Raw genomic sequence first — 22,169 nt, 5'->3', positions numbered from 1 at the left:
TCTTTCATTTTTAAAAGACCACAAAATCCTACCCATTACAAAACTGCCTATCCAGCCACTACAAGTGTATTTATTTAACAACTTTCAAGGAACCATACACAAGGTTAGGAATATTATTGCATTTTATTGTCATTGTTTGTCATCACTCCATATCTATTAGCTTGTCACCTGTTACTGTAGCACAGTTCTTACTTCAAGAGTATGAGTACCAGAACTGCAAACCAGCAATCACAAAGCCCCCTCGAAGGCAATGTATATCTTTACCCATGTCCTTGTCCTAATCCATTAATTCCCCCAATGATTTAGGGTTTACCCATTAATTAGACATGCCACTGAATGTTCATGTAAATTGGTATATATGTCTATCTATTTTTTTCTGTCTGCAGTTGCTGAACATTATCTAGAGATTTCCTTTCTGTCCACCGTTGGGTATTCTGAGTAAATTGAATGACAGCAGTTATATTGAGGACTCTATGGTAGACAGTCTCTTGGAGCCATACTTTCAATTGTCTGCACAGTGAGGGTTTGATTCAAACGCCTAGAATAATGTAAGTAAATTCTCCAGGTTTGAAGTCTCAACCATCTTCTGTGCATCATTTACTAACAAGCTGCGCTTCTCAATCAGTTGTAAAATGACTTCAGGGGCCAGGGTTAGATTGCTGAGTTGCTCCTCCTCTTCATATTGTGAGACCCTGTGCATTTGGCCTAATGATATTTGTGAATCAACTATCAGATGTGATCCTGCACCCTTGTGTTGTGGGCCCCTCTCTTGCAGTCAATGATTTTTCTTACTTCATTTGGCCTTTGAGCATCATTGATTAGACAGAGATGGAGTTTCCATCTTACTAACTATTGTTTGTCTTCTTACTTGAGGAACGAGAACATGATTTATCTGATTTGCTTTAATTATATATTGTTTTTTTTATCTCAGGCCTAATTGATTAGTGTATATATGCATATATGTACGTATGCATGTAAGTGTCACCTTGCTCGCCATGCATTTCAACACCAATATTCTAGACAAAAATGTTTTTTGTGGCTCACTTTACAGTTATGCAGAAGCTAGCTCAATGTGTCTTGCATTGAGGATTCCCATATTTTGGCCGATTGAGACGAGCTATTCTTGACATCACTAGAACAAAGTGAATGGTTTCCTGTCATGTAGTGTATTCATGTAATTTTCTGATTTGATCTACTGAGATAAATGTATTTGCCTCTATGTCACTTGTCTTTAGTGGTAATATTCCTCATTTGGTCAACAGCATCAAGCAATGTCATATGGATGCCTTTGTAAATCTTTTTACTATATATTTCTGGTTGTGATTACAAAAGACAATTGTATGGCTGTAGCTCTCCATCTTGCTAATTGAGTCATTGATTAGTCTCTTGCATTCTTGAGCTACTACAGCGAGTAACAAATGTAGGTCTCATTGTTTGTTGGTGTCAATGAAATCCATGTTAGAATATGCTAGATCGGCACGAGCATAATTATAGGGCTTCAAAAGGAAACAGCTAAAAAATGATAGTGTTCCAATCTCTTTCTGTTTAGTCATTACATTTTGCATCACCCTTCTCCTTAACGGAATTGGGGGATTATTTACAAGCCCCTTGCACCACTTTTGCATCATTTTTTTGATGCAGCAGTGACGCAAAGCAGCCCCCCACAATGCACCACATTTACAAACTGGTGCAAAGGGACCATTGTTCCAGTTTGCAAAGACTTGCGCCACATTATACCTGCGCCAGGTATAATGTTTGCAAGCTAGGCTTTCCCCCATTAGAAGCCACGCAGAACTGGCGTAGTGAAATCTACAAGATTTCACTGCATCGTTCTGCACCTTCACATAGTCACTTTTTTAACGCCTGCTCATAGCAGGCATTAAACTGATGCAAGCATTTTTTAGATGGGGCCTCCTGGCATTGCTGGAGTAGGGTCCTTTTTGGCACTAGTCCAGCAATGTGTGAGTTTAGTGCCACAGATACATCAAAATTTCTGACGCATCTGTGGACTCTGTGCGCCATGGAGCTCTGTATAGTAAATACAGTGCCACCATGGCGTTGTAAGAGGGAGGCGCAGGGCAGTGCAATAAATTTGACCCATCAATGGCTATAGTCAGATTCTTGTAACTAAGCCTCTTGGTTTTCCTCCCTTATAGTCTCCGGCGCCCTTGTCTCGCACCATATAGCTTTTGTATCAGATATCGACATTTCAGTTTAATGGATCAAATGTGAACACCGGCAATGGAAGGGGCCAAGCATTTGAACTAAGTTTAAAAGGCTAATGTGGTAGTTTTCTTCCCAGAAATTGGGATGTGGCTGGTGCATGCTTCAAAGTTATTGTTTAACCTCCATGAACATAGGTCTGTTGTGAGGCATAGTGGAAATCAGTGTAATCTATATTAAGATACATAAATATGTATTCTGAATTACTGAAACGTTTTAGACAGCACAGCTCAAAAACCGAAAGATGCAAACCTTGCTCACTGTTTACTATCTCTACTTTCTGAAATGATTTCACTTTCCACGCCCGCGTAAAAACAGGTACTTGGCTCTGCACTGAGACAAGGCTGCCCACCATAATATGGCCAAACATGGAAAAACATGTTTTTGTTTTGCAAATATCTGCACATTAGATGTTTATATTTTGGACTGCGTTTTTCAAAGAGAAGAAAATTGTACTAGTTTACTCAAGAAGGAAAAAAAAAAAGAACCCATCATTGTCAATGTAAAGTCTGAGTTTTCGCAACTTTGAAAGTTAATTTTTATTTATATGTGGAGTTCAGTTTCCATTGATTTGATGTGTTACTATTGTTCGCATTAACTGCTGCCTCACTGAATATCTCATTGGGCGGGATAGATACATGAAAAATAGACTGCTCTAATCATTTGGAAGAAAGTAAATGCACCAAAGCATTTGACTGCAGACTGAATGTATTTGATGATTCTAAATGATGAAGTTATAAAAAGGGTCATCATCAATTGCAGGGACTCAATAAATACGGAAAAGCAAGGCAACTCCCAGAGGATTACATACTGCATTCATATAAACATCGGAAATTATATTTAATGATTAATGTGCGTACAATAATAACCAAAGAAGACAAATTGATTTGCTGTTGATTCCCAGACACTTTTTGTAAATACAAACACGTATTGATGAAATAAAAATAGCATTGCTTTACTAAATCAATTTTCGTGTTCAGCATTTAGTACATGACACTGATTCCTTTACAGAATAGTTAAATATTCAGTTTCATATTCACTTTTGACCTCTCATGTAACACACATTCCTCTGAATGTATTCTGCATTTCTAATATTGTTAATTAGATCAATTTCCAAATTATGCCTTTAGGAAGGAAAAACATTTTTTTCTTCCTTTTAAATGTCCTTCCTTGACCTTCACATAAACCATCACATCACAGTGAAACTAAACACATCATTCTAGCATTAGTGGATGAATTAACTAAGCTCACTCAACATTAGCTACTGAGACCTATGGTGCATCTGGCATGTGAATTCACTGCTGCACAAAAAAGACAGTTCTTTTTCTTGATATGCACACCTTCCTGAGGCTTTTAATAAAGTAAGGCCCTAGATAGATGATTTCACCCAAGAATCATGTGAATCAAGAAATAGGGCGTTTAAGGTTGTGCCTTATGAATTTTTGTGAATGGACACTATCAACTTAATTACAACATCTTGATAATTAGATAAGGCATAATGCCACAGGCATCTCTACAGAGAATTGCATGGTAATCATTAAAGAAGTACCAGCACAATACTATAACAAGATCACCAAGGAATACAATCCATAAACCAAATTAGAAAAAGAGAGAAACAATTAATGAACAAACTGGCATACCATTGGTTAAAGTCACACTGAAGGCACCATAGATATGAATATTTGAAATGTGAATACAAAAAAGTCAAGAACAGTCAAAGTCTGAGATTAACAAATGGGAGTCGTTAACCAGTAACAACGCACTTTTTCTGGCTAACCTTGACGGGTTGTGTAAGACTAATGGGTTGCAGAAGTCAAGGGTATTACCTTATGACATAGGTTCTGTCTCATTCGAAGAAGAGAAATGTCACAGTTTGCCAACAGCATTACATTTGTTGGTTTTTGCTGTGGAAAACTTCCACCTGGCAGCCTGTCTGACAGAGGTTCGCCATGTTGCAGTAGCCCCACCCTATTTAAGGTGAGGCTCCAGCCACTGACACTTTCTACCCAGTAAAATTGCAGGTAGGAAACCCGATTCAGGATGCACAAGAAGAAAAGTTCCCTCTGATAAGGATATTATTTTCTGTACAATAAAACCACACTTTAGGAATTACACTGTGCAGAATAACAAGAATGCCCAGCAAGCTGCTTTAACAAGACATCTGCCGAACATTCAACTGTGCTTTTAGTACATCTGCCAAGTTTCTGAATCCAATAAAGACAAAGATCACCACTAGGCAGGGATATCTAATCATCTCTAATTATATAGTGCTAGGATCCCAGAAATTCTGCTGACTTTTTCATCCACCCACCAAACCGTCATAGTCTTTTTACTGGAAATCAAATTTCTCCTGAGAGGTAAAGTAGCATACTGCTGTATGTTGTTGATGAAGTTCCCTCACAGTCATGTGTGTCAAGAGCAAATTCCTTCCAACGATTTGATTTTTGATGGCAAATGCTCTGAGTGGATAAATCTGGATTCTGTATCCACTAAATTCACTTCTTAGGTAGAATGGATTTCCCACTTTGTCCTGGTCTCAGGATTTACCATCGGATTTAGTTCAATTTTTGGCCCTCAAAATCTTCGAGCAGTGCAAGTCAGGATTCTGTATTCAATATTGGCTTCATAAGGTTCGATCATTCTTTTTGAACATACCCAGCTAGTCTCAAACTTCCTTTGAAAGCCTCCAACAAGAACAAAGCAGAATTGGCTGATGAAGTCGGATCTTTTCTGGGGTGCCTAGGCACCTGCTTCAGTCCTCCTGAGGGCTACAAAATTACTAAACACTTGACTTAGCACTTGGAAGAAAAAGCATAGTTCTTCAGGTTGATCAAATGAACCACTGCTATGTCGGTTCCCTTTAAGGTGCCCAAAGTTTGGTAAAGGCCCCCTTTGGTTTTGATGGTCATCCACCAAGAGTCAACTTTTCAAAAACTAACTACAAAGTTGGAGTTTGTTAATGGAAGACAAAACAAAGAATCACCCTCACACCTTAGAGGTTTACTCAATGGTATGAGAGTTATCATTTTCTTTGTGCCTCACCGCCAGGGTTTTTCTGGCAGAGATAGACAGACATATACCCATCAGACCTTACACACTAAATAAAGTGGACACTGTGATGGCTTTACTCCAATGACCCCTACTATGTTGGGCCATCAGAAGTATATTTTCCTTGACTGAGCCAACATGGGTTCTGTTGACAAACAGCTGATGGTCCACCCAACCTTTAATAAGGTGGACAAACCTTTAGTATGAAATTGACATCATAAATTGTCAAGTTTGGAAGAGAGTATCTGGCTGCCAAATTCTAAATTACCCCCTACTCTGATTTTCTGTAGGTGCTGTGGAGCGCCCAAATGAATGGTGCCTCTGTTTCCAGGCATCCAAGGAGGAGCCCAAGTATCCAGGACTTTTTCCAGCTAGAGCTCATGCAGGATCCAGTGCAGTCCACTCCCAGCCAGCTGACCAGTGGAGTGTACTCACCATCATTTATGCAAGTGGAGAGCAGGTCATATTTTAGTCTCCTTCTGAGTCTTCATCTGACCCAGTTTTGTTATACAAGGGTCGCGGTGGTAATACAGTAGTTTTGTAAGCCCTAAGGTCTATTTAGAAGATGAGAAGGACCAGGAATCGCTTAGTACTAGATACTGAATTATAACACCTCTAACCCAATGTAAAACATATTCTGACAGCCAAGCCTGCTTAAATATTAGCAGTTTCTGTTAGGTTTCTTGCAAAGAATAACCCACAGTAGGGAGGGAGCAGAACCCTCTCCCTCATTCCAAAGCTTTCAAGTTCCTCGCAGGGTCTGACATATTGAAATATTGATGATCCCCTGTCTAATATCCACTGATTAGTTCTTAGAGTACGCCCCCCCACAACTTGGGGCAAAGAAAGTATGGCTGGGAGAAATTGTAGATCAAAGGCCTTCCTCACACTAGCGGCCTGATGTAGATCTTAGCGGTAGTGGTCCCGCCTCCGGTTTACCATCCGCCAGCTTGGCCGTCTGGCCACCCAATGTAGATGTTGGTGGTCCCATAGGCATACCAGTCCCTCAGTCTCTGTCAGGAAACTCCATCCACGTTGACAGTGCTATTGGAAATAGTGCCTGCTGGTGGGATTCCAGCCACCATCACCGCCAAGGAGATTTGAATGTGCCTTCGCGCGAAGCCAACTGTGGCAGTACTATCTCTGCACCGAAGTTGGCAGATTGGAAAGGATATTAGGTAAAAACCAACCTTTTTCCCATTTCCTCTTCTGTTTTCGACTGGACATGAATGGACAAGACCTTCCGTCTCTGCTACCACTAGAACACAGGGAAAATATGATCCCATATCGCGGACTTGAAGGTAGGGAATCAGCATTGACTGTGTACATTGTGTGGACACTGCACATTAGCTTGGGACCACTGCAGTCATATACGTGTCACAGTAATTTTTTTTAAATTACTGTGACATGCATATGTCGAAACACAGTTGTGGCAGACATGGATGGGGACACACTGCTACAAGACACATACACAAAGATCATTTTGGAGTCAGTGTTCTTTGCCAAATGAATGCTGGCATCAGAACGACGTCACAATCACACTTGTCAACTATGTCCGTGTGTGTAGATGGCAAGGTACCTGTGATGTATGTGTGAGTGTGTCCATGTATGTATGTGTGCAATTGGGTTTGCTGGTTAAGGTAGAGGGAGCAGGAATGGCTGATGGGGTTGTATCAGAATGTGTGCCACTTGCATATGAGTCCCATGTTGTTTTGAATGTTTGTTTGTATGTTGTGTTACTGTGTGTCACATTCAGGTCTGGGATATTGTGTGGTGGACATTGTCATGATGTGTGTAGTTGTGCTTTTGTGCATGTATGTTTGTGTAGATGAATTTGTAGTTGTGTCAGTTGAGCCATGTATGGATTCAGGGTCAATAGTGTGTGTATGTTGTGTCATGGATGTATGACAATGTTTGATTTTGGTATGTACTGGTTATGTTGTGGTGGAATGGCAATGAAAAATAGTGTTTTATGTGATGTGTTGTGCAGGGGGACACATGTGGTCAAGATACAGTGTGTGTGCGACTTACCTCTATTCCAATTCCACTGCCAAAGTAAAATGTCCATTGGGTCCTGTGACAGCCTCTCTCCATCAGCAATCCACCGCTAGTACACTGCCTGCAGAGCTGTAACAACTAATTATGGTCAGTGGGAACCCGCTGTCTTGATGGCTAGGAAGAGCACTCTGTTGTGTCGGTCGGTGGCTCAAGCACAATACATCTAAATATGGTGGTTGGAATACTGTCTACTTGACGGAGTTCTAGGGTTCGCCATCACGGCAGATTGGCGGTAATATCGCCTAGATCTAAATCAGGCCCTGAGCCCTATTTAGAGAATAAGAAGAAATAGGCCTCGATTAGTGCTTTTGAGATGTTATCAGTATTTCTGCCCACTCCCAGGATCCTAAATCCAAAATAGTCGGTCAGTAAGTGCTCTTCCCAGCCTACATGCTGAAATAGACAACTTTATTGTCTCTAAGCAGAGAGGTATTTCATGTCTCATGAAATGCATGATAACTGTCAAAGGGGAAGTCCAGCAGAAACTAATAATTGCTAGAGTGTTGAGGCAGCATAAAGCAGCTTCCTCTAAAGTTAAATTTCCACTGTATTTAGGAAAAATCTACCTTTATTATTGAACTGCATGTTGGATGAATAATAAACTTTGAATGAACTTTTTATCCCTTTACTAACCTGAATTGTAATATGTGAGTTCAAATCACAGCTTGTCCTTCTCCATACGAAAAGCCAAATTGTCTCTACTTCGAATATAGCAATATTGGTTCAATCTCATCACTCTAGGGATAGATTATTCTTAATATTTAGAATATCCACATTTTATACATTAAGCCTCCATATTAGAGGCTACAAGGCACACTACGGGGTAATTAGCTAATGTTTCAACATATTTATTTAGCATGTCAAAACAGTTTATTTTGACATGTGCTTAGAGGCTCCATCTCATTAGGCTAGAATGGTAAGCAGGAATCCAGATTTAGAATTAATACATGTGGGAGGTGTAAATGTGCACTGCAGTTCACATATGACATTTAGCTTTTTTACCTTTAATGCCATACCTGCACTAAGTTACAGTTGCCTTGTAAAGAACGAAATAAGTCAATTAGGTGTACACCATGTTCATGGGTCACAGGGTACGTGCTGTTGGGACAATGAATAGTAGTCTCATAGGACCAAGAGTTAAAATGACAACAAACCCAGTCTACAAAATAATGCAAATAATGTGGGGATATAACACATAAAGGCAATTGTGCAACATGGTGAAAAGCCTACCAATAATAATACAACGATAACCCAGATTCCAAGTAAACTATATAGCACAGCCCAGCAAGGGGATTGTCAGCAGACAGCATTAAATAGCCATTGTAGGAAGTAACACATTGGTGATGGGCAAGTGAGTGAGAAGGAACCCACAGGGAGATCACATTGAGTATGCCTTCCACAAGCCCATCCCTAGTTAGTCAGGGAAAAGCATACATCCACTCACATTTTCCATTTGTTTCTAGATTAAACAAGGTCACTGCTCCAGGGGCTAGGCTTTGACATTTTGCAACAAACATCTATCTGTTAGGACATCTAGAAAGCCATATCTCTGTATGTTGATTGAAGGCTACTTTGGGAACAATCTTCCTCACTTCCCATCATACAGATAACATATGGTTTAACCAAGGGGGCTGATCTTAATTGAACAGTCCAGCATCAGTCTTGGCTCTCCATGCAAGTCTAAATGCCTCCTTCAGGTCAAATGGTACACCTTATTATGTGAGGTCAGAACAATTCAGTCTTGGGCCCGATAAGCGTTTCTCTTCACTCCTCACATTATATATTTCAAGATACACAACAACCACTCCCCAATGGGCATGCAGCCAGGAATCCTGAGGGCCTCTCCTGACTATACATTGTACCCAAAAGCCTTCTCTTACGTGTGGCTGTGGAAGATGCAATCAATAATACGGGGACAGAGAAGGCCAGGCTGACACATGGGGTCAGCTCATGGCAGGACACATCCATATCATCAAAATGACATTGTTCTCAAGGGACACACCTAAACAAACAGGGTCTGCAACATAATGCTTCTCATTGAGAGAAATATTTCCCAGCATTCTTTATCCAGGAAACACGGATAGTGAGAATTGGCCTACCCTTCATTTTCCCATAGCATACAAGTATCCTATAAGATACAGAATAATAAGAATGTGGTTCTGCAAACCAAGGCAATTATTGCTATGTCCCTCATCATCCCATGTCATATTTGGAAAATCTGGGAGGCCAATTCACCTATAGACTCTAAATTATAGGCACAAGACTTGGTCCCACATTTATTTTCTTGCTTCTGACATAAGGCATTTGGCACTGCATAGCCTCTGGATATGAGCTGCAGCATGAATCCCTTGTCTACATTTCCATTAACCTAGCAATAAATATGATGTGGAGCTCTACTTGCAGTGCAGGAAAGTGTATGGACTCATACGCTAGCATTTCTGGAAATGAAAGTGCGAGATATGGCAGAAATGAGGGTTGAAATGATAGTGAGACTTGCGAAGAGAAGCGCCACTCACGAAATTTGTAACTGAGTGAGTAACAAAAATGGAAGAGAGCAACGAGGGGAAAACAAAAGAACAGTAGTAGGGAGGAAAGAGCAAAAAAGTGAGCACAGAAAGCTTTGGGTTAAGGTTTCGGGGTAGATGGGTGAGATGTATTCAACAGTAACATTAAGTACATAGCAAGAAGGTGAGAGAATGGTGGTTTTGACCACATACAGGTTTAGATTGATGGACAGGCCCAAATGGAAAACAAATCCTATAATGTTAGTTAATACACAGGGAAACATGACTGGGCAAGAGTGGGATGAGGAAAGTGAGCAGGTTCAGTGCCCAGCTGGAGGAGTCTTCGATGGATCACATAGTTAACATGTTGGAAAACACACTGGTATGGGTAGAGGGTTCTCCAAAGAAAATAGGCAGATGTATAGAAGTTACATTTTGTTAGAAAACAGAGAAGCAAAAGGAGGCAGGCATGTGGTGAGACAAAATTATCTTTATTAAAAAAGTCCTGAAAGACTTAGTAATCAACAATATCATTTAACTCTGCATGGAAAGGGGAAAATTGAAAGCTGAGGAAAGAATGCGGAAAAGTTAAATTGCAGAGGTGATAAAAAGGCTAAGGAGAAATTCGATTACAGCTTCAGCTTTGATTACAGCTGAAGAATGTTACAGCGAAATAGGAACATAAAGAGCCAGTATCAAACAAAGAAGGTTAAGCTGTGTTGGCCAGTTTGATTAAATGTAAATGGCATAATCCTAAATCTAGCACTGATCGGGATATTGGGATGCGAGGGAGCAAATCACTGCTATGTATTCTGAAAAAAAGAGGGAGGCTAGCAAAAATGGCAAAGCCACCAAACATGATTATGTTAAAGACATTCCTCTGCAAACACATCAGAAGATGTGCAGTGAGAGATTACAGTTGAAAGGTGGTGCATACAGGCTACAATTGAACAATACATTTTAACTCCACTGAATGTAATGGGAAAGGTTGTCGCGCAGGTTCTCATTATACTAATGAGGCTACTGGATTTGAGAAACAGGGTTAGATGGATTGTGGCTACTAAGTATGATTCCACATAACATGACACCTGTCATCCTAATCCGAGTTCTCCAGCTAACTAGCAGTGCCTCATCTCTGGCCGAGATGATTGTGGCAACCGGGTGCATGACAAAAAAGACTCCTCAGTGGAATTGTGGTTTATCAGATGACATCCCTTTCTCTCAGTTATCAACAAATCTCATACAGGCAAAGACAACAGAGGCAGAATATAGCTCATTAAGGATTTATTGAAGTAACTGCATCTTAGATAAAAAGGCATGTATTACAATAACTAGGATGATAAAACACAATAAAAGCAAGCAGGTAACTAACAGAGTAAAACATAAGAATTATCCTACCGTACTGTCACTAGGAAGGATATATACATTTTTCCTACCTACACTGAGGCCCTCAGTACAACCCTGGCGGTCGGTGTTAAAGTGGCGGTAATACCACCAACAGGCCGGCGGTAAAAAAAATGGGATCACGACCACGGCGGAACAGACAGGCGGAAGACAATGTGCCGCCCACCCAATCACAACCCATCAATCCGCCAGATTTTCCGGGTTGGTACCAATGCCATCAAAAGCATGGCGGAAACAGTGTTTGGAAGGGAAACCACTCACCTCTTGACACTCAATGAAGAACCAGGACGCCATGCAGCCTGAGTTACAGGTCCTGCCCATGCTGGTCTACCTCCTGATACACCAGGAATATCAAAGGCGACGACCATGGTGAGTACTGCACCTAGCACACAGGGGTGGGGGGGCAAGAGAGTGACACACACATGCAACACACAACACCTCCACCCCCACCCACAACACCATACACACAAACACATGCAGCAACATTACATTTACACCCTGTAACCTCCTGGAAGAATGGAAGGACAAAAGGAATAGAGTCCAATGAGTGATATGTTAGAAATAGGCAGATATACGTAGCAAATATAAAAACAGTATTTACAAATATTTACAATATGTACATAAGGCCATACTTTGTCTTTTCCAAATGTCCGTGGGCCACTGGGCCAAAAATCATGGGCCAAGCCCACAAATGACTCCTGCCCCAATACGGAGAGAACACTGCTGGGGCATCAGGTTGTAAACACACAGGCCCCTCAGGGGGATGGGGAAGCGGGGGCACCTCAGCCAGAAGATGGAATAACGCCACTGCTCCTGGAGGGGGCTCCATGCCCATTGCGAGGTCCTGGGGAGTCTCTCAAGTGGGTAGAGTGCCCACTGCTTGGTCCTGGGGAGTGCAAAGCCACAGTTTCTCAAGTGGGTGGGTTACCCACTACTTGTTCCTGGGGAGTGCACGGCCACAGTCTCTCAAGTGGGTAGTTTGCCCACTGCCTGTTCCCGGGGAGTGCAATGCCAAAGTCTCCCAAGTGGGTGGGGTGCCCACTTCTTGTTCCTAGGGAGTGCAAGGCACAGTCTCTCAAGTGGGTGGTTTGCCCACTGCTCGTTCCAAGGGAGTGCACAGCCACAGTCTCTCAAGTGGGTGGGGAGCCCACTGCTTGGTCCTGGGGAGTGCAAAGCCACAGTCTCTCGAGTGGGTGGGTTGCCCACTGCTTGGTCCTGGAGAGTGCAAAGCCACAGTCTCTGGAGTGGATGGCTTCTCCACTGGTTCTGGAGGGGGGCTTGTGTCCAGTTTGCTTCATCCTGGCAAGGAAAGGGTGAGTGGATGGCTTCTTCCACTGGTTCTGGAGGGGGCTTTGTGCCCAGTGTGCTTCATCCTGCCAAGGAAAGGGTGAGTGGATGCATATCTCCACTGGTTCTGGAGGGGGTCTTGTGCCCAGTGTGCTTCATCCTGCCAAGGAAAGGTTGAGTGGATGCATATCTCCTCTGGTTCTGGAGGGGGCTTTGTGCCCAGTGGGCTTCATCCTGCAAAGGAAAGGGTGAGTGGATACATGTCTCCACTGGTTCTGGAGGGGGCCCTGTGCCCAGTGTGCTTCATCCTGCCAAGGAAAGGGTGAGTGGATGCATATCTCCCCTGGTTCTGGAGGGGGCTTTGTGCCTAGTGTGCTTCATCCTGCCAAGGAAAGGGTGAGTGGATGCATATCTCCACTGGTTCTGGAGGGGGGCTTGTGCCCAGTGATGTAGCACTTGGGGTGTGGCAGTTCACATTCCCTCACCTGGGTGTCTGAGGCATGAGATTTGCAGGGACCAGGTAGCATGATACTCCATGGAGGCGGGCCAGACTCCATCCTGCGGCGACTAAGGCCGCAAACTGGTGGTAGTGCTGGTGGTGGTGCTGTCAGTGGAGGTGAGAGGCTCCAGCCCGTCTCCTGCAGCCTCGGATGGACCCACACTGGGGCTACTGCTGCTGGTAGTGGTCCTACTCTCAGCAGTGCAGATGGTGGTGCTTGCGGTGGTACTTGCGGCGGGGTTGCTGGCGGTGCTGGCTGTGGTGCAGGTGCCAGTGCTGCCAGTGGTGGAGGGAGGCACCAGCCCATCTCCTGCAGCCTCGGACGGCTGGCCACTGGGGATGCTGCTGCTGACAGTAGTGGTGGCAGCGGCGGTACAGGTGGCGGTGCTTGCGGCAGGGATGCTGGCGGTGCTGCCCACGGTACAGATGGTGGGGCTGTCGGTTCTGATGCTGGCCACCAGGCCCTCACCTACTGCCTCCAACGCCTGAAGTGCCTTGCCTTGGCTTTTCTGCCCCTTCCTCAACTTGGCAGATGCTGTTGGGACTTTGGCTCTGGCAGCTGGAGTTTTGGGGGAGGCCTTGCTGGGTGGGTCGTGCTCCTTGCCCTTGCTGCATGCTGTCCCCTTCTTCACCTTGGCAGGTGGTGGAATGGTTTGGTCCTTTGCGGGGGTCGGTGGCACACTGGCTGGCCTGACGGGTGCCCCCTTTGAGCCTCTGGGAGTTGCAGGTACCACATCGGATGCCGACTTGGTGGCTGAGGTGCTGGCCTGGGGTCTGGAAACCCTGGCCTGAGGGGAAGGACAGGGGGGGAGGGAACATGTCAATGTTTGCCAGGAAAAGTTTTTTAGACACACTGGGACAGGAAGATGGAGAGGGTTTGGGAGTGGAGGAAGAGGGAGTGGTTGTAGGAGTGTCTGTCTGCTGAGTTTGGGTGAAGGTGCATGGGCTGGATGCTGTTGTGAGGTGAATGCCTGTTGGGTAGGTGAGTGCTTGCGTTTGTGTACTTTGGGAGGATGGGTCACAGACACACTGGGAGAGGACACAGGGGACATATGCATGGTTGTGGGGGTGGTGACTGCTCGTGAGGGGTGTGTTGTGATCGGTGTGCTGGTGACTGAGATAGTGGATGAAGATATAGTGCATGCAGGTGTGAGTGTAGACGCTACTGGGGGGAGGTGGACGAAGAGGAGGAGGGGGACACTGTAGAGGCAGTGGATGTTGGTGTGTTTGCATGGGTATGGTGCTTGTGTGAGTGCCTGTGAGATGAAGAGTGGTGCTTATGTTTTCCTGAGCCACTTTTGTGTGGTGATTTGGGTGAATGCTGGTCTGAAGGTGTGCTTGGGATAGGCTGGGGTTGAGGGGATTGGGTTTGGGTAGAGGAAGTTGGAGGGGGGAGGCTAGGCACAGGGACAAGAGCTGCCATCAGTGCAGAGGCCAGAGCCTGAAATGCTCTCTATTGGGCCGTCACACCTGAGTGAATGCCCTCCAGGGATGCATTTGTTTGTTGCAAATGTCTCTCGACGCCATTGATAGCATTCAGTATGGTTGACTGCCCAACAGTGAGGGATCTCAGGAGGTCAATAGCCTCCTCACTGAGGGCAGCAGGGCTGCCTGGGGCAGGGCCTGAAGTGCCTGGGGTGAAGGAGATGCCCACCCTCCTGGGTGAGCGGGCATGGGAAACAGGCTGAAGGGCTGATGGGAGGGAGGTGCTGGTAGGGGGTGGCGGCTGTACCTGTTGTTGGGGTGGGCACAGAGGTGTCTGCCACTGCCAGGGAGCCTCCATCGGAGGAGGAGTCGCTGTCTGTGGTCTCCCCTCCTGTCCCCATCGTGGTCCACCCCTCGCCCTCTGTTCCACTGGTGCCCTCACCTTCGGTGGATTCGGCCTCCAGGCCCATGCAGGATGCAGCTCCCTCCGTCACAGGTGCCTCTGCTCCCCTGCCAGATGATGCTAATGCACATAAGGTCAAGGTGACAAAACAAAAAGGGGGGGAAGAGACAGAGGAAACACTTGGTCAATGCCAGCAACATCACTACCGTTGGTGTACACAACACACAGGGAGCAGCCCTATGCACTAGGCCATGCCCAACCATTTACGAAGACAGTCACCAGCCCATGGGGCACAATGCCTAATGCCATCATCTGCACACCAAAAACCCACAGGACCCTGCCCAGTAGTAGATGCCCACTTACACTATTGGGTAGGAGTGCTCCAGAGCCTGCCCAACAAGGGACCTACCCTGCCCTGTTCACCCTGGCCTAGGGTACCCACAGCCCACATCCCCCACCCAGGTACCACCTAACATGTGCGAAGTCAGGTTTCAGATTCTGTACTCACTCCCTCGTGGCTGCTGTGATGCCTTCAAGCGCCCATCCAACTCCGGATAGGCCACTGCCAGGATGCAGAACATCAGGGGAGTCATGGTGCGACGGGCACCCCTTCCTCGTTGGGAGGCCAGCCCCAGCTGGGCCTCCGCCGTCTTCTTTGCCCAGCAGCACAGGTCCTCCCACCTCTTGTGGCAGTGGGTGCTCCACCTGTCAAAGACCCCCAGGGTCTGCACCTCCTTGGTGATGGCACGCCAAATACCCTTTTCTGGTGGGCACTGACCTGCAAGGTAAAGACAGCAGTAAAGGGAATTAGTCACCCGTCCATACCATAATACTCATTGCCCACCAGATCCCATCCATTCCCTGATGCACATACATTGACCACCTTACACGCTACACTCTGGTCAGATGCCTCTGCCCCCCCCCCCTACATGTGGCTTACACACACAGCAATCCCTACATTCATGGCCTACGCATCATGCTCACAGTGTACTCACCTGTTTGTCTGGAGGACCATAGAGTAACGTGTACTGGGGTAGGACCCCATCCACCAGATTCTCCAACTCCTCCGCAGTGAAGGCAGGGGCCCTTTCCCCAGACACATGAGCCATGGTCGGTTCCAGACACAGGTCACAGCAGCACTTGCAGTGTAGGTCCTCTCCTGATGAAGGTCAGGTAGCAAGTGACTGTTTAGATAGAAAGTGGCGGTGAGGTCCGCGGCGGTGCGTTCCATCACCACCCGCGTACATCGCCATTGGCTCCTGGAACCCATAGGGCCCAATGATAACCAATGCGATTTTGTGCGGCGGTCATCGACCGCCTACCGCAACGGTGCACAACGCAAGTGCAATTACCTCATTTCCACTTGTCCCTCCTCACAGGTCAGGCAGCCGCCATTTCAGGGGGGCACAGGGCATGGCACCTAACTGCGTCACAGCAGACATTGGCACATCAAATGACTATAGAGTTCACATACTGTTTCTGTAAAGTAAACAAATCATCATTAGTGCAATAGATGTGTGAATATGACTCTCTGCTCACCATTCTCTTCCATAGGCTTAAACCGCTGAGGCAGAATATGAGATGGTGGCATCCTCTGGTGTACAGACCCCTGGTGGACCTTGCGACAATGGAGGACAGACACATTATCATTACCTACAGACTTGATCGTGCCACAATCCAAGAACTGTGTGCCCAATTGGAGCCAGACCTGATATCAGCTATGCGCCAGCTCACAGGAATCCCCCCTCTAGTGCAGGTCCTGTCCGTGCTCCATTTCCTGACAAGTGGTTCCTTCCAAACAACAGCGGCCATGGCATCAGGGACGCCTCAGACAATGTTTTCTAGCGTGTTGACCAGAGTGTTGTCTGCCCTGCTGAAACACATGCGCAGCTGCATCGTGTTACCCCAGGTGGAGGATTTGCCCACAGTGAAGGCTGACTTTTATGCGCGGGGACATATCCCCAACATCATTAGTGCCATGGTACATGTGGCATTTGTCCCCCCCGAGAAATGAACAGGTTTACAGGAATAGAAAAAGCTATCACTTTATGAATGTGCATATGGTGTGTTTGGCGGACCAGTACATCTCCCATGTGAATGCCAAATATCCTGGCTCTGTGCATGACGCCTTTATCTTGAGGTATAGCAGCATCTCATATTTGATGGGCCAACTGCCGAGGCACCAGGTGTGGCTAAAAGGTGAGCCAAAGGTCCCCACCCAGTATAAATTGGTGTATGGGTATGGGGTTGTCCCTAAGGGTGAGTGTGTGGCTAACAGGTATCCCTCGATATTTACAGGTGACTCTGATTACCCCAACCTCTCATGGCTACAGACCCCAGTGAGGAATGCCAGGACAAGGGTAGAGGAACGTTACAATGAGGCACATGGGCGTACAAGGAGGATTATAGAAAGGACCTTTGGCCTCCTGAAGGCCAGGTTCTGGTGCCTCCATCTGACAGGTGGATCCCAGTACTACTCACCCAAGAAGGTGTGCCAGATCATCATTGCATGTTGCATGTTGCACAACCTGGCCTTGAGACGCCAGGTGCCTTTTCTGCAGGAGGATGTCCCTGGAGATGGTCTTGTGGCAGCGGTGGAGCCTGTGGACAGTGAGGTAGAGGACCCAGAGGAAGAAGATGTTGACAACAGATCCAATATAATTCAGCTGTACTTTCAGTGACACACAAGTAAGACACTGTAAGTTCACTTTGCATTTCAGTTATCTGTTGGACATTGTACATGGCAGCCTCATTCCCTATGTCTATGGCCACTGACTGTACCCTTTGGCATCTATATTTTCAGATCTCTGTGCCCTACTCTGGTTCCTTCTATGTGTACTGCTGCCCACCAAAGGTCATCCTAAAGTACATTTCACTGTACATTTGTGTTGCAATGCTTTGATAAAGTTGTACTAATACATTTGTGAATCATTTGACAGACTCTAGATGGGTATTTGTTCCAAGGGTGTTTATTTAGGTGCTCATAAGTATAGGTGGATGTGCAATGGGCTGGGCTGATGGTGGAGGAAAGTCCAGGGTAGAGTCCAGTCTCTTGGTATCACAAGTGCATTGTCCAATGGGGCATAGGAAGGGGAGAAATGGCAGTTCAAGGTGGACAGGGTGATAGTGTGGGACAGAAGGGTGACAATCAGGAGAGTCTTATTTCCTGGCAGGGGCATTAGCAGTGTTCTCTGGCTTCTGCCTGGATCGCAGAGACCGTTTGCAGAGTGGTTCTCCTTCTGCAGGGGGTGGGGTGCTGGTGGCCTGTTGGTCCTGTGGCGGGGCCTCCTGTCCACTAGCGCCGGCGGAGATGGAAGGCTGTTCCTCAGGGCGGCTAGAGTCAGGCACCCATTGTTGTGCCACTTTCTCCCTCATGGTCTTGCCCATGTCAGCCAGCACTGCTGCAATGGTGACCAGGATGGTGTAGATTGTTGTTAGGTCATCCCTGATCCCCAGGTACTGTCACTCCTGCAGCCGCTGGGTCTCCTGAAACTTGCCCAGTATCTGGCCCATCGTCTCCTGGGGATGGTGGCATGCTCCCAGGATGTTGGAGAGTGCCTCGTGGAGAGTGAGTTCCCTGGGCCTGTCCTCCCCCTGTCACACAGCAGTCCTCCCAGCTTCCCTGTTGTCCTGTGCCTCTGTCCCCTGAACTGTGTGCCCACTGCCATTGACCCCAGGTCCCTGATCGTTCTGGGTTTGTGGGGTTGCCTGGGGTCCCTGTAGTGGTGGACTCACTGCTGATTGACGTGTCCTAGGGACAGTGGCATGGGCCCGCTGAGTGTGTGCTGTGCTGGTGTTTCCTGTGGGGGGAGGCTCTGTGGTGGGTTGGGACTGTGGTAGGAGAACCGACTGTCCAGAGGTTCCGGATAGGCCAGGTTGGTCATCCTGTTGCAGGCTTGCAGAGCTGCTGTCATCACTGTGGGCCTCTTCAGCGTGGGGACTGGATGTGGCTGGCACCTCCTCTCCAGTGACGTGGAGAATGGGTCCTGTGGGGATGCAAATGCATTTTTTAATGTGTCTGCGTGTGCCATCTAGTGCATGGGTATGTTTCCCTGTATGATTGTGATTTCCCTGTCAGCTTGGCCTTGTGTGAGTGGTGATTTTGTGGGCTGGGTGAGTCTCTCTACTGGGCATGCTGTGATGATGGGTGTCCATGCAGGTCTGTGATGGATGTCCATGCATTGGTGTTGCATGCAGGGCTTGGTATTGGGATGGGGGGGTTGTGTTAGTGGGGTATATGTGAGGTGGTGGAGTGCTGGGGGTGAGGGTAGGGGTAGGAGTTTGTGATGGCATGCAGGTACGGTGGGCGGGATAAAGTAGTTAAGATTTGACTCACTAGAGTCCAGTCCTCCTGCTACTCCTGCAAGGCCCTCAGGATGCATGATTGCCAAGACTTGCTCCTCCCAAGTTGTTAGTTGTGGGGGAGGAGGTGGGGGTCCACCGCCAGTCCTCTGTAGTGCTACCTGGTGTCTTGCTACCACAGAACACACCTTCCCCTGTAGGTTGTTCCACCTCTTCCTGATGTCATCCCTGGTTCTTGGGTGCTGTCCCATGGCGTTGACCCTGTCCACGATTCTCCGCCATAGCTCCATCTTCCTTGCAATGGACGTCTGCTGCACCAGTGATCCGAATAGCTGTGGCTCTGCCCGGATGACTTCCTCCACCATGACCCTTAGCTCCTCCTCTGAAAACCTGGGGTGTCTTTGGGGTGCCATGGATGGAGTGCAAGTGATATGTGTGAGGATGTGTGGGGTGATGTGTGGGGTGATGTGTTGAGGTGTATGCTGTGATGTGTGTGAATGGTGTATGGGTGATGGTGTTCTGTGCCTCTGAATGAGTGGGTGCTCCTGGCTTGTCTCTCTCTGCTTGCTATCTTTTTTTCGATGTAAGGGGTTGTGGGTAATGGTGGTGTGTATTTTATAGTTTTCTGTGTGTGTGGGTGTGGTGTGTGTATGTCTGTCAGGTGTCTGTAGTTTGAATTGTCCAATGTGGTGTAGTTTTGTTAGTGTGTGTGTATTTTGAGCGCGGCGGTGTGTACCGCCAATGGTTTACCGTGGTGAAAAGACTGCTGTGGTGATTCGTGGGAAGTGATACTGTGGGCATATTCCTGTTGGCGTAACAGTGTGGGTTTTGCTATCGCCAGTTTATCACTGACCTTTGGTGTGGCAGACTTGTGTGGGTGTCTGCATAGTGGCGAATTCTCAGTGTGGGTCATAATACCCATGGCAGAATACCGCCACGGGCATGGTATGTTGGCCGCCCTCAGCACGGCGGTAGGCGGCATTTACCGCTTCGGTTGTAATGAGGGCCTATGTTTGAGCACAGCATGAGAAGCCTAATCTGCCCTTCGGGATTCCCCCCGGGGGGTACATCATCCCTCATACCTGGAGGAAGAAGCCTGTGGTCTAGATAGACACTGTCCACATATGGTTCAGGGGTCCGGTCATCTAACTAAGTAGCATGCAGTCGTGGTCATCTGGCTGGAATCTTCCTCTAACGTGTCTAGGACAAAGGGGTATTTTGTAATAAAACAACTGACATTCTAAGAAATGGTCCCCATGTATGAATGCATGTTTTCTCTGAATTTCGGAGACACAGCATATCATGTTTGTCAGCAACCCTCTCTAACTATAGCCTTAGAGAAAGCACAAAGTGAAATAAATGTCCTACTAAGAACATAATGCTTTCCTAGGCGAAAGTACAATGAGATAACAAAAATAAAACAGCACTGCAAATGTGACTATTGCTAGAAAAATAAAGCAGTACTGAATAAAATGTAACAGGGTTAAAGTGCACAGTGGCAGGCCTAGTTAGCTTAAAACAATGGGGGTGATTCCGACCCTGGCGGTAAATACCGCCAGGGCCGGGGTCCGCGGGAGCACCGCCAACAGGCTGGCGGTGCTCCTTTGGGCATTCTGACCGCGGCGGTACAGCCGCGGCCAGAAACGGAAAGTCGGCGGTGTACCGCCGACTTTCCGCTGCCCAGGGGAATCCCCCATGGCGGCGCAGCTTGCTGCGCCGCCATGGGGGATTCCGACCCCCTCACCGCCATCCTGTTCCTGGCGGTTTCGGCTGCCAGGAACAGGATGGCGGTGAGGGGTGTCATGGGGCCCCTGGGGGCCCCTGCAGTGCCCATGCCAATGGCATGGGCACTGCAGGGGCCCCCGTAAGAGGGCCCCACTTTGAATTTCAGTGTCTGCTTAGCAGACACTGAAATTCGCGACGGGTGCTACTGCACCCGTCGCACACCTTCCACTCCGCCGGTTCCATTTGGAGCCGGCTTCCTCGTGGAAGGGTGTTTCCCACTGGGCTGGCGGGCGGCCTTTTGGCGGTCGCCCGCCAGCCCAGTGGAAAACCCAGAATGACCGCCGCGGTCTTTTGACCGCGGTACGGTCTTCTGGCGGTTCCCGCTTGTCGGGCGGCTCCCGCCGCCCGCCAAGCCTGGAATGACCCCCAATGTGTCTAAAAAATGGCTAAAATAGCTATACAAAAAAATCACACTAAGGAGTACGGGGTTCTCTTATAAACCAAGGGATGGACGCCAAGGGTACCAATTGTGCCCTTGGTTCCTCGTGGTCCTCTGTTAGAGGAAAAAGGTCAGTATGAGATTGGTGAGCATTAAGAGGAAAAGGGGGAATTTCCTTTACAGACTAGGTGGTCTCACACAGTATATAGTGTCATGCTTCATCATTTGACCACCTAGCCCCACCCAGGTAGGGCAGTGCCACCTGGGCAGACTCAACCTCACTGTTCAAAGAACAGGAGGGAGTGCGTAAATAAATTCTAGGTCTGGAAAGATCGGGTTCCAGCTAATCTAGGGAAAATAAAAACACCTAAACAGCCACCTGTGTAAAGTTACAATTTAATGATGGGGTATGTTTGGTGTGGTTAAAAGCATAGAGTGGGACGCCTCTGTGAGAACAAGGACTCACAGGATCACCTATCTAAAGAGTGATAGCCAACATGTTTCTGCCCTCAGTGGTGAGCCAAGGAAGGTCTCGGAGCATTCATCAGGGCATCGGATCCCTAAGACTCATATTAAGAGTTGAGAAGACACTACTCAGTTGGTAACAAGTATAAGGAATAAAGTAAACGGCCTACCTTACCAAGAAACTACCTTGAGGTGGCCTTATCCCTAGAGGCTAATGGCCTCTGGTATCCAGGAGGGGGAGTGTCCCCTTATTGTTAGACATGCATCAAAGGGGGCGCTCGCTGTGCGCCTATGCCGTCCTCTCCTTGGACCGCTTGTCCATCCCTTGGTTTATAAGAGAACCCTGTACCCCTTAGTGTGACTTTTGGTTATATACATATATGGAGC

This window comes from Pleurodeles waltl, chromosome 12 (genome assembly GCF_031143425.1).
Source record: "Pleurodeles waltl isolate 20211129_DDA chromosome 12, aPleWal1.hap1.20221129, whole genome shotgun sequence".
Lineage (NCBI taxonomy): Eukaryota > Metazoa > Chordata > Amphibia > Caudata > Salamandridae > Pleurodeles > Pleurodeles waltl.
Note: the sequence above shows the minus strand (reverse complement) of the source record.